The following is an 11,009-nucleotide window of genomic DNA, read 5'->3' as shown; positions in this document are numbered from 1 at the left end:
ACAGTAATTATTATGATGGTTGCCTTGTAATTCCCAAGAGGGAGTTACGGCAGTAATGTCTCGATCGAATTAGGTTAATTCCGCTGCTATGTATTCCTTAATAAGTGAATTAGAGGTCGGGGCGTTACATGTAGACACCTACTTTTGTCCCCATTCCCGAAAGGGAAGGTTCGATGATGAGAACGTAAATCTCCATTTGGCAACGCACCTCCTATAAAATAACGAATCTCAATCATCCTTTCATTTCAGCCAAAACTGCTATTTATAGAAACCTGCTAAGAATAGTAACTGCCGTAAGAAGTAGTTGTTAAAAGTGGCAAAGTCATAAAAGATAGAAATCTGTCAGAATTAGGTGTTGCACTCCAACATAAGTCATAAAAGAGATAGAATTGGCAAAAGGAATTCTATTCATGCTATAATTCGAAATAAGAGTTACGTATTAATTAAATTCCTAACGAACCTAGAGTTCGTAACGGGCCCAGACGCATTCCGTCATAAGTTAATACGCACTAAGAAACTCAGATAAGTCTCAAAAGCTCTGTGTTTAAGAGTCCAAATCTGACAAAAAGGCTCGGCCCATATCCTATTTTCAACGCCTGGGTCTGGGCGCCAAAATCTTCGGCGCCCAGCCCTGGGCGCTGAAAATACCTGGGGCCGTGTCGTCTCCGAATTCTTTTTGGATTCGTATTCTAAAAGATCTATCTTTCCACAAACTCTTTCCCTATAAATACAGCCTAAAAACCGACGTGAACACAACACACAATTCCATAACCTGAGTATTGACTCTAGCCTTAAGCCTAGCCTCACGCTGCGAAATTGATCCGGCGTTCTGTCGCAATCGACCCAAAAGTCGAACCGAACGCGTCCTGCCCCTTGTAGCTAACGAATTAAGCCTAAATACTGGAACATTGTTTGGAAACCCGAGATTCGTTAAATAAAAGGAGAAATAGCAAAGCCAAGTGGTTAGTTTTCTGAAACCGTGACGCACCTCTCAAGGGTGCGTTGTAATGTGTCCCTCATATGATTTAATCGCTTTCATCTCCCTTTTATAAAATTGTCAAACTATTAACTTGATTGATCTATCACGCCTAATAAGATAATACCCTGGACAATTGAATTATCATGCTAGGTACCTTAAATCAATCTAAATAAGATAATCACGATCGATTTAGTATTATGTGTTGCATATTGCTAAAATCAATTCAGAATAGTTTAATAGTTTAACGCATGTCCCTTCAATTATTTATGCTGAACTGGTAAGGATTGAAGGAAATAATGCCCTTTGTCCAAGTATGCATATAATCTTAAGTCTAATAAATGCGGTTCAGTATTAATTAACAAGTTATTAATTCAGTGAGATCAAGTGAGCTGAATGCCTAGCTAGAGGCCGCTTCAGTTCAAGTGGAATTAATTATATTAATCCACAGCTTACTCTTGACTGAACCCGTAGGGTCACAGAAATAGTACGTAAACGGATCAAGTATTTAATGGATTAAATACTCCATTTATGGATATTCGGAATCGACGGATCTTGGTTTCAGTGGGAGCTGAGATCGTCAAAGGCAAGAAATGAATACTCCGGAAACGATGATATTGCCGGAAACGGAAATATGGATCGTATCGGAAATATAAATATTATCCAAGTCGTAGATGTTGCTGGAAACGGAAACATGGTACGTATCGGAAAATATTATTGGAAATTGAAATATTGCCGGAATCGGAAATATTAACGGAAACGGAAATATTGTCAGAATCGGAAATATTATCGAAATCGGAAAATAATTCCGGAAACGGAAATATCAAATATTTGTTCGAAACGGAAATTTATTCCGGAATCGGAAATATTAAATATTGTTCGTATCGGAAATAAATTCCGGAATCGGGAATTTAATCGGAAGCGTATCGTACGAATTAGCATCGGACGAGGCCTGCCAGACGAAGGCCAAGCACGAAGCCGGGCCATCGCCCAGCAAGCCACAAGCACCACAGGCAACAGCCGACCCACGCCAGGCCCAGCAGCGGCCTTGGCGCGCGGGGCTGCGGGATGGGCTTCGTCGAGAAGGGTTGGTGATGTGCGTGGGCCGCAAGGCCTGCGTACGGTGCTAGCGTATCACTCGAAGTGTGTTAGTCGAATCCTAAGGCTTCCGGGATTCGTCATATGATTAAATCCTAATCCTAATAAAGATATAATTTGTTTAATAGAGTTTTAATAAGATTCTAATTAAATAAATTAGTATCCTAATAGATTCCAAGTCCTTTTCCATAACTCTATAAATAGGTGCCTAGGGTCACATATTTATATCGAGGATTTCAAGTATTCAAACAATAAAAAGCTAAGATTTTTAAGTAGAAAAATCAGCAATATTCTTGCCCCATTAGCCGAAAATATATAATACCTTAAGGGCGATTCTAGTTGGTCAATCTTAAGGCGGATCCGGACGTGCTGTGGACTATCTACGGAGGGACGACACTTGTAGTCCTAAAGACTTGTTCTTGTTCGGTTCGGGCGCAGCTAGGGAGGGCACGCTACAAAGTGTATGCATCTGAATTATGCTAAATGATTATGTGTAAATAATATGTTTCCTGGCTTTATGATTTTTCCGCATGATTTATGTTTATTCATATGTATCATAACCTAACAAGGATAACCTGCCTCTGGAGTTATCGATGAGTACTCCTCTCGGTAGTTACAGTCCCCCGAACTCTCAATCTCTGCCCTGCGGGTGTACATTGAGCGATCCCCACACTAGGGATCACAAGGGAACATACGGCCGTCGTGGTTGAACATAATTGCACTCCCTTTATGTCACGATAACCGGGTTTTGTCAATTTTTCTCATTGTCGTTAAAAACTGAATGGCGACTCCTATATTACTAGTCGATTGGGTGTAAACTCACAAGAAATCTAACTACACTTGATCTGACAACGTCACGCCCACGAGGGACGAGGTCATGCATTAGCCTCGTGCTTTTTCTGTCCCCTCACAATTAGACAATATTTTGCTTCATTGAGTTTGATTAGGCCCTTGCAAAGAGGGAGTTGACCTCCTCGGCTTCCTCCTGAAAAGAAAACATATTTCAAACATATTAGCCAACTTTATACATGTAGAATTATTAGCTTTGCTACAAGAAAGATTGATATAATATTAGCCAATTCGATCTATACCTTCTCCTATTTCTTTTCTTCAGTAGGAATGGCAACATCACCAATCACCATCACCATCACCATCACCATCTCCATTTCTGCCTGTAACAGCGACAAGAGCAACACCTCCCCCACCAACACTTACGTTCATAATTAGTTGATCTCCCGTTTAATTAGTTGAACTTTGCAATTAACTAAGGGACCTATTTTCTCGTATTTAACCTGCAATTAATTAAAGTATAACAACCCAAATCTACGAAAAGAATTAAAAAGATAAACAACATACTAAGAAAAGGAATAAAGAGTTGCTGCCCCTTTCTAACCCAAAATGTGTGAAAAAATTCCTTCTCTAACTGACCTCATAAGTCGATTCTACAAAATATCTTAGAGTGGTTCCTGAATCAATAATAGGTCCACCCCCACTATACATAAGCTAAAGACATAGAGTAATAAAGCTAGAAGCAAAGATGATGGAAGAACCACTAGTAGCACTTTATCAGAGTTGCAAAAACTAAGCATTAGATTGGAAGCAGCATTTAATCAAACAGGTGGTATGCATAACTAAAATGACATTATGACCAAAATACTAGCCTCTTCACAATTTGTCGATGCATATACTCACATACATCAAGTACTTTCGATGAAGTAAACAACATAAACTGATGTTTAGTGGCTTTGCCAACTAGCTATTTTGGTGGTCAATATTAAGTGCCAACAAATTAATACAACATATACAAAACCAAGAATGGCCAAGATGATCTTACAGTCGTAGGTTCTTGAAAGATATCCTTGACAAAATTCATCACTAAATCAAAGGAACAATCCTAACATTCATTTTACCAGGTCAAACCTTTGCTCATAAACTAACCAAAATGACATCCAACTGTTCTCCTATGAACATATACGGTGAAAAATTCTCCAACACAGATAACTCCGCCGAATACAGAGAGATATCAAATATATAAACTAAAAACACAAACAGAAAATGTTAATCAGTGCTACAAATTGTTTCATATACTTCAAATCATTACCACCCACAAATTAAATTACCTGTTAAAACTAGTTCTATATTTGGATTATAATCGGCGGTTCATGCTTCCATTGAGTGACTTGGTCGGAATTATAATCGGCGCCGGTGAGTTTCAGATTTTCTGATTAATTATTTTTCATGAAAAAATTGGCGCTCATTTCTTCACATAATTCTGGGCGCTAAAACTCCCGCTTGTGTAAACTAAATGGCGCCATTACCCCAATTCCCCCTCTTTCCCTTAGAGCATCTCCAATGGTTACATGTAGGGACTAGCTTGCAATTTTCATAAAATTTTTAGTTACTAGCCAACCAATGGAGTACATATGAGCAATTAGCCAAGTTAAGCAAATTAGCTCTACAAAGCTAATTAGCTTGGGAAAAAAAAGAACGTAAAACAATTAATTTATTTGATAAACTTGTGAATTGAGTCATAAAAATAAAATTAAAATATGGTTAAAAAAAATTCAAGCAACTTGCTAACCATTGGAGCAAAACACACATGAAAAAATAGTAGCTTGAAAATCCGACATGGCAAATGAAAGCAACTTACCAATTTACTTACAATTAAAGATGCTCTTAGCTTTCCTTCCTTCCTGAAAAATTCTTAAGCTGACTTGGCTCAATTACCTACCAGGGTATAAGGGGCCTACATACCACCGGAGCATGTATATCATCACCCTCGATTGGTGTAGTCACAAAAGATGATTTGACCACGTAATAACCGATCTCTCTTATCATAAAATATAATAATAAGACAAAAGAGTACTAATCTACTTATCAATTTGTGTACGATAGCACCACATATTTTTCAACAAGACAGCTAAATAGCTAATCCACTTCCACATACGAGTACTCTGTATGTTTCTATATCTTATCACACCCTTCACAAGCTTAACAAACTATTATATTTATTTATTAAGTTGAACTCTAGCTGTATTTTGATTTGGTAAAGTCAATTTTGAAGGTGAAAATTAAAGGAAGCTGGCCTGGATTCCATATTGATGCTTAAGAATAGATCATCGATGCTCTTTCTATATTTGTCCAGATCCAGATTTGGCAACTTGCTCACTATCCACTTTATTGTTTAATAAACCTAATTTCAATTACAAAAAGATAAACTTAGTTAAGTGAAAGACTGAAAGCTAATTAAGACATGTTCACAACTTCATGTCCAAATATGTCACTTGCTCAAATGTAACATCAAAATTAATTAATTATTCATCAAGGATTGGTATGCTGATTATGTCGATGATATTGTTTACCAAGTTCAATTAACTAGGGTACTATTTTAACATGTTGTTGTATAGCTTGGTCCTTTTTAATTAAATTCGGATGTAGTTACTCTCTAAACCGTAAACATACCATTATGTAATAGGGTATGAAATCGTTATGTAATTACGTTACATACTCAGACGAACAATCCTCCTTCACACTTTAAAGAACAAGTGATTAACACACACACAAAAACTGACACGTCAAACAAAGAAATACTCCCTCCGTATTTATTTAAGAGATACACTTGGCCGGGCACGGGTATTAAGAAAAAGAATTGAATGAAATAAAGTAATAAAACAAGTAGGGTTGAGTAGATATTTTAATAAGAAAAACAAGTGGGGACCATGTCATTTTAGCGAGTGAGGGGTGGGGGTGGGGATGGGGTGTAAATATATTATTTAATTAGATAGTGGAGTTGATAAGTTACTAAAAATGGCAAGTGTATCTCTTAAATAAACACGGCCGGAAAAGGCAAGTGTATCTCTTAAATAAATACAGAGGGAGTAATAACACACCGTATCATTTATGATTGAGAATGAAAGTTAGACTACCTCCGGTTCATAAATATCTTTACAGTTATTATTTGCATAAATATTAAGACAAAAGTAAAAAAAATGGTTGCATATAATAAAATATGAATAAAGTAAGATAAATATGTAAAAATGTAGGTGGGTGTAAGAAAAAATAATGAATAAAGCAAAATAAAGTGGGTGAAAAATTGTAAATACTGTAGGGTAAGAAGGGTAATGTAGTAAATTTTCATGTCCAAAAATAAATTAAATTAAAGCAAAGTATAAGAACATTATAAAACGGACTAAAACAAAAAATGTAAAGATCATTTTGAAACGAAAGTAGTACTACTCTAATACTGAGTATGACTTTTCAGTTTTCATGGACGCACACAACCGTACAATAGAAGCTAAGTCGAGTAGTCAATTGATCGACGTAAAGATACGCCCCAAACGATTACCACTAGTTTGGGCCGTTTGGCATGTTACGTTGTTATTGTGATCAATGTTTTGATACGATAATTGATCTAGCTGATAAGCTGTCAAAATGAATACCACATAAACTTCAAGCTCATAAAGTTATCAATGATATTTTTGTACTTTTTGAATTTTCTTGAAAACACTAGCTAGCAGATATTTTTAGGTTAGAATTGTCTAAAGTCGCTTTAGCCAATTAGCCTCACTGGTTCGTTCTTTGATAGAAATTTGTGGTTTGATTCGACTTGGAAATTAAATTTTCCTTTCATGTTCAATTTTGAGGGAGTTTCACACTTTCGTTTCTAATCAGGGTCATTTTCGGTAATTTGGAGGTCTTGTGTTAAATTCAAATAAAAGTAATATTGTCAGGAGTTGAACACAGGCGGCATGTCCCAACTAGGACAAGTGTATTTATAATTAAAGAGTCTAATTTTACGTTGTTTGATTTGGCAAGAACAATTTTCATAACTGCTCTGAACGTGAAAAACCTTTTCCATTTCCTCCTCTCCCCCCAATACTTTACTCTTTTCCATTAATCCCTACCTATCTACTCCCATTTTCATTTCCTCTATTAATTTTCTTGCAAAGAACCAAACAAATGAAAACTAATTTGAAATTATATTTTAACTTAGAAATGATTATACATATATAGAATATCACTGAAAACATTTTCCTCTAAACCAAACAGAGCCCTAAAGTTGCTTACAAATACTATATTGACAACATTTTCCACCGTCTTATGAGAAGTATAATTTTTTAGCTAGGGATTTTAATTCATGTACTTTTCGTGATCATTGCATGGAATATCAACTAAACAATTATCCGTGAGTCTTCCAAAATCTATTTTGGTAGTAATCCCCGCATTTGACGTCAACAAAACAACGCACTAACCATATATGTATACCAAATGTCAATATACGTACGGCATGGCAAAATGCATGGACATCGGCGATTCGATCTAACTGTGATGGGCGGGGATAAATCCTTATTTAGGTGTACATAAAAATTAATACATTTAATTAAATGACAAAGTCTAAACTAATAATGACTTAAGTACGTCTAAAATGGACGTAATCAACACTTATTGGTTCTTTATAGAGTGTCACAGGTACAATGACTAGTACTACTTCGTTTAATGCCATCTAAGAAGTAATTTACGGAGTGATACCAACGACACACTGATAATACCAGTTGAAGTGAGTATCCACTATTAGAAGCCATTGTTGATCGATTTAGCCAACCCTGCCCCTGATCAAACAAGCTTAGTATTTTCTAGGAAGCTACAAAACTTATATTTTCTCCTAAGTAACCAAATGATGAATAAAGCTCTGTTCTATTCGACTTATTTTGTATGACCTTATATTATTTGAATTTAACCGAACTTATTTTGTCTGAAATAAGTCAATCAGAAAGAGCCAAAATCTATCAAATAAATACTTCAGAACTTAAACAAAAGATACTAAACAATAATAAATAAATAAAAAACCTGGAATGAAGTAACGTATTAAACAGAACAGCAAAAATAGTGGCGTCTAAGCATCAAAACTCAAAAGCGGTATTGTAAATTAAATAGTAGTAGTTGTTGGAAGGATTAGCAAGTTGTAAGTTGCAATATAAGAAAGCTACAATGTGGGAAGCTGCCTCGTACTGTACGGCTTTAATCGCGTTGGCTCCTACTCCGTATATAAGCTACACCACAAGTCACAACCAACATCGCTATCAATTCAACAATCAACATACCAAGTACTCGATCCGTATGCGGGAAGCTAACTGGCCGGCTAGGAAGCTGCATGCCTCGTACTACACGGCTTCCATCGCGTGTTTGGCTCCTATATAAGCTACGCCACAACCAACATACATAGCTATCAATTCAAGAAGCTGGCCGGCTAGGAAGCTGCCTCGTACTATATTGAAAATTATTAGGTATATTCGGATGCACAATGATGTTTTTATGCCCATTGGTGGTTCCTCTCACATTTTTTCATCACCGCCATGTTAGGGGAAAATGTGAGAGGATGCACCTAATATATTCTAGTACTACTACTGCACGACTTTGATTGCGTTGGCTTCTAGCTAAGCTACGCCACAACCAACGTCGCTATCAATTCAACATCCGTGGCCTGCTGCCGGTGATGCCTTTCAACTTGTAAAATTATTCAATCATTGTATATCACGGCGCCCACCCACGTGTTGCTAATAAACAAAACGTGTGGTTTTAAATAAATAAAATATAGCTCCTAGATTTTGTTTTTCTTATTAGTTTCTCTTTCTTGTTCAACTTTGCAAATTTGACGCGGAGTAGTCTCCGCCAGTGGCGGTGCCAGAAAATTTGTATTACGGGTTCGAAATTTAAACTCAAGTCATCTTTTTATACAAAATATTGAACAATACTTTTGATACCGTATATAAGAAACATTGAAATTTTAGCAACACGATTTATAGTCAAAAATCCATTTAGAACGCCAAAAAATGGGAACAAAATATGCTATGGTTGCATTTAGCAAATTTTCATATTTTAAAAGTAACTTTATATAGGAATTAATATAAAAAATATATACTGTTTTAGAGAACCAAACAAAAAAGAGCAGAAAAAGCCAAAAAAAGGAGGAATTAGTATAAAAATTATTCACTGTTTTAGAAAACCAAATAAAAAAAAAAGCAGGAAAAGCCGAAAAAAGAGCGGAAAGAGATTCGATCTCCTGTCCTTTAGTTTGGTGAGTAGAGAAAATACCACTGCATCGCCTCAATTGTTTATGTAATATATCGCGATTACTAATACTTGACCTTATTTTGTTTTGTAAACATGCTAGACTTTTGTTTACTCCGTAGCTAGTAAGGGTTCAGTTGAACTCACTGAACCCTTACTAGCACCGCCCCTGGTCTCCGCCCCTTAATACTCGCACCATTTTAAATGGATACGCTTGCTAATGTACAATTTTGACCATTAATATCTTTAACTATATATTATAAAAAACTTATAAAAATATTAATATTTTGAAAATATATATTAAGATGAAGCCAACAATATATATTATATATATACTAACATTTTTTTCATATACTAGAAATAAAATAGACTCAAAGTGAATTACGTAAATAGAACAAAAATTAAAAAAATGTGCGAGTATTAAAGGATAGAGAGAGCAACTATCAAAAAAAAAAAAGTTGATACGGTACTGATGTTTTAGCCCAAATATGAAATATGCGTCCACATTGTTTTTTTTTTTCTTAACATTGGCTTAATTTGCAAAATTAAAGAGTTTACATACTATTACAAACTACAAGTTACCAAGAAAGAAACCCTAGTGAAGAAAATGATGAGTAAAATTGATTTGAAAATATTAAATAAAATGTACTAGTCCTGGCAAAACCAAATAATATGCGTCCACATTGTTGGTTCAACTTGCAACACCTACTTTTTTTTGACCGAAATAGTAATAAGTTTTAAATGGTTATTTTATTTACTGCTTTTAATACTTGCAATTTGCAAATGTTACAACAATTTGACTTTTACATTTGTTAAGGTCTAATTTTGAATGTCAATGTCTCTAAATATATGCCGTGTTTATGATTAAATAGAACAAATGAATTGTACAAAATCATTTTGGTTGTTCTATCAAAATAACATTTGATTATTGATAACGAACGTCTTCATTTGGTGCCCATTTGTAGCTCAAAACCAAATAGTGCTTGGTCTATCAGAAACTTTAGGTCATATTAGCAAATAAGTAATCTTCATAGTGATTACTTAAGTGTGGGAAGTTCTCGTATTTTATGATATTCAGACTCTATAAAAAGCATAAATTTTTTGTCCTAAAAATCCATTCCCGAAAGTTACTACAAAGTACTTACTAGAAAAATATATAAATCTCTTAGTCTGTTCTCTTCGCTTTATTTTTATTGTTTATTAGATCAGATCAGAAAATTAAAATCATTTCAAAAAGCAAAAAAACATTCAAAAAAGTAATCAAATAAAATCAAACCAGACTCAAACTAAAATTAAAACTAAATAAATCAACAAAAACTTTTGTGTGCCCCCAATCTACGGTATTTTACTGTACATCCAAATATAAAAGTGAACCAGATAAAATATATAAGTGACCTTATTCAAGACTAAAGTTACCTTACTCTGGGATAAATGTGACCCTAACCATTGAAAAACGCAACCCTAACAATAAACAATGAAGTGACCCTAATCAAAAGTGATATGCTTGTGCAAATTATAACTATGACCAATACAACACCACAAATGAAAATATACATCAATACACAAATGTAATATAGGTAGTAGGCTACGTGGAGCTTCACCCCACACCATGTACAATATTGTACATTGCTCTACCATTTGAGTTAATAGCCTTACAAATAAGGTAACTTACAACTACAATAAAGAAAACTTATAACATCAATAAGGGTAACTAAAATAACATAACATTTGCAGATAACCTTCATATTTTAGGCCGCCACACAATATATTATCGTAGATCGGCCTTTCTGAACTAAGGTGAAAAGAACACGGTCTAAAAAGGCCCCAACAAATATGTACATGCGGACATGCCTTTTAAGTGTGTATA

General features: G+C 35.0%; 1 long non-coding RNA gene across 1 annotated transcript; it reads right to left on the bottom strand.

Annotated features, from left to right (window-relative positions):
* Nucleotides 1–2,540: 2,540 nt before the first annotated feature.
* On the bottom strand, nt 2,541–4,714 carry LOC110778700 (uncharacterized). Its single transcript, XR_002530907.2, has 3 exons — nt 4,195–4,714; nt 3,166–3,366; nt 2,541–3,059 (listed from the first exon to the last, which is right to left on the bottom strand). It is a non-coding gene; the product is annotated as an uncharacterized lncRNA (long non-coding RNA).
* Nucleotides 4,715–11,009: the final 6,295 nt, after the last annotated feature.

This window comes from Spinacia oleracea, chromosome 4 (genome assembly GCF_020520425.1).
Source record: "Spinacia oleracea cultivar Varoflay chromosome 4, BTI_SOV_V1, whole genome shotgun sequence".
NCBI lineage: Eukaryota > Viridiplantae > Streptophyta > Magnoliopsida > Caryophyllales > Amaranthaceae > Spinacia > Spinacia oleracea.
This window is presented reverse-complemented; position numbering and strand designations above follow the sequence as displayed.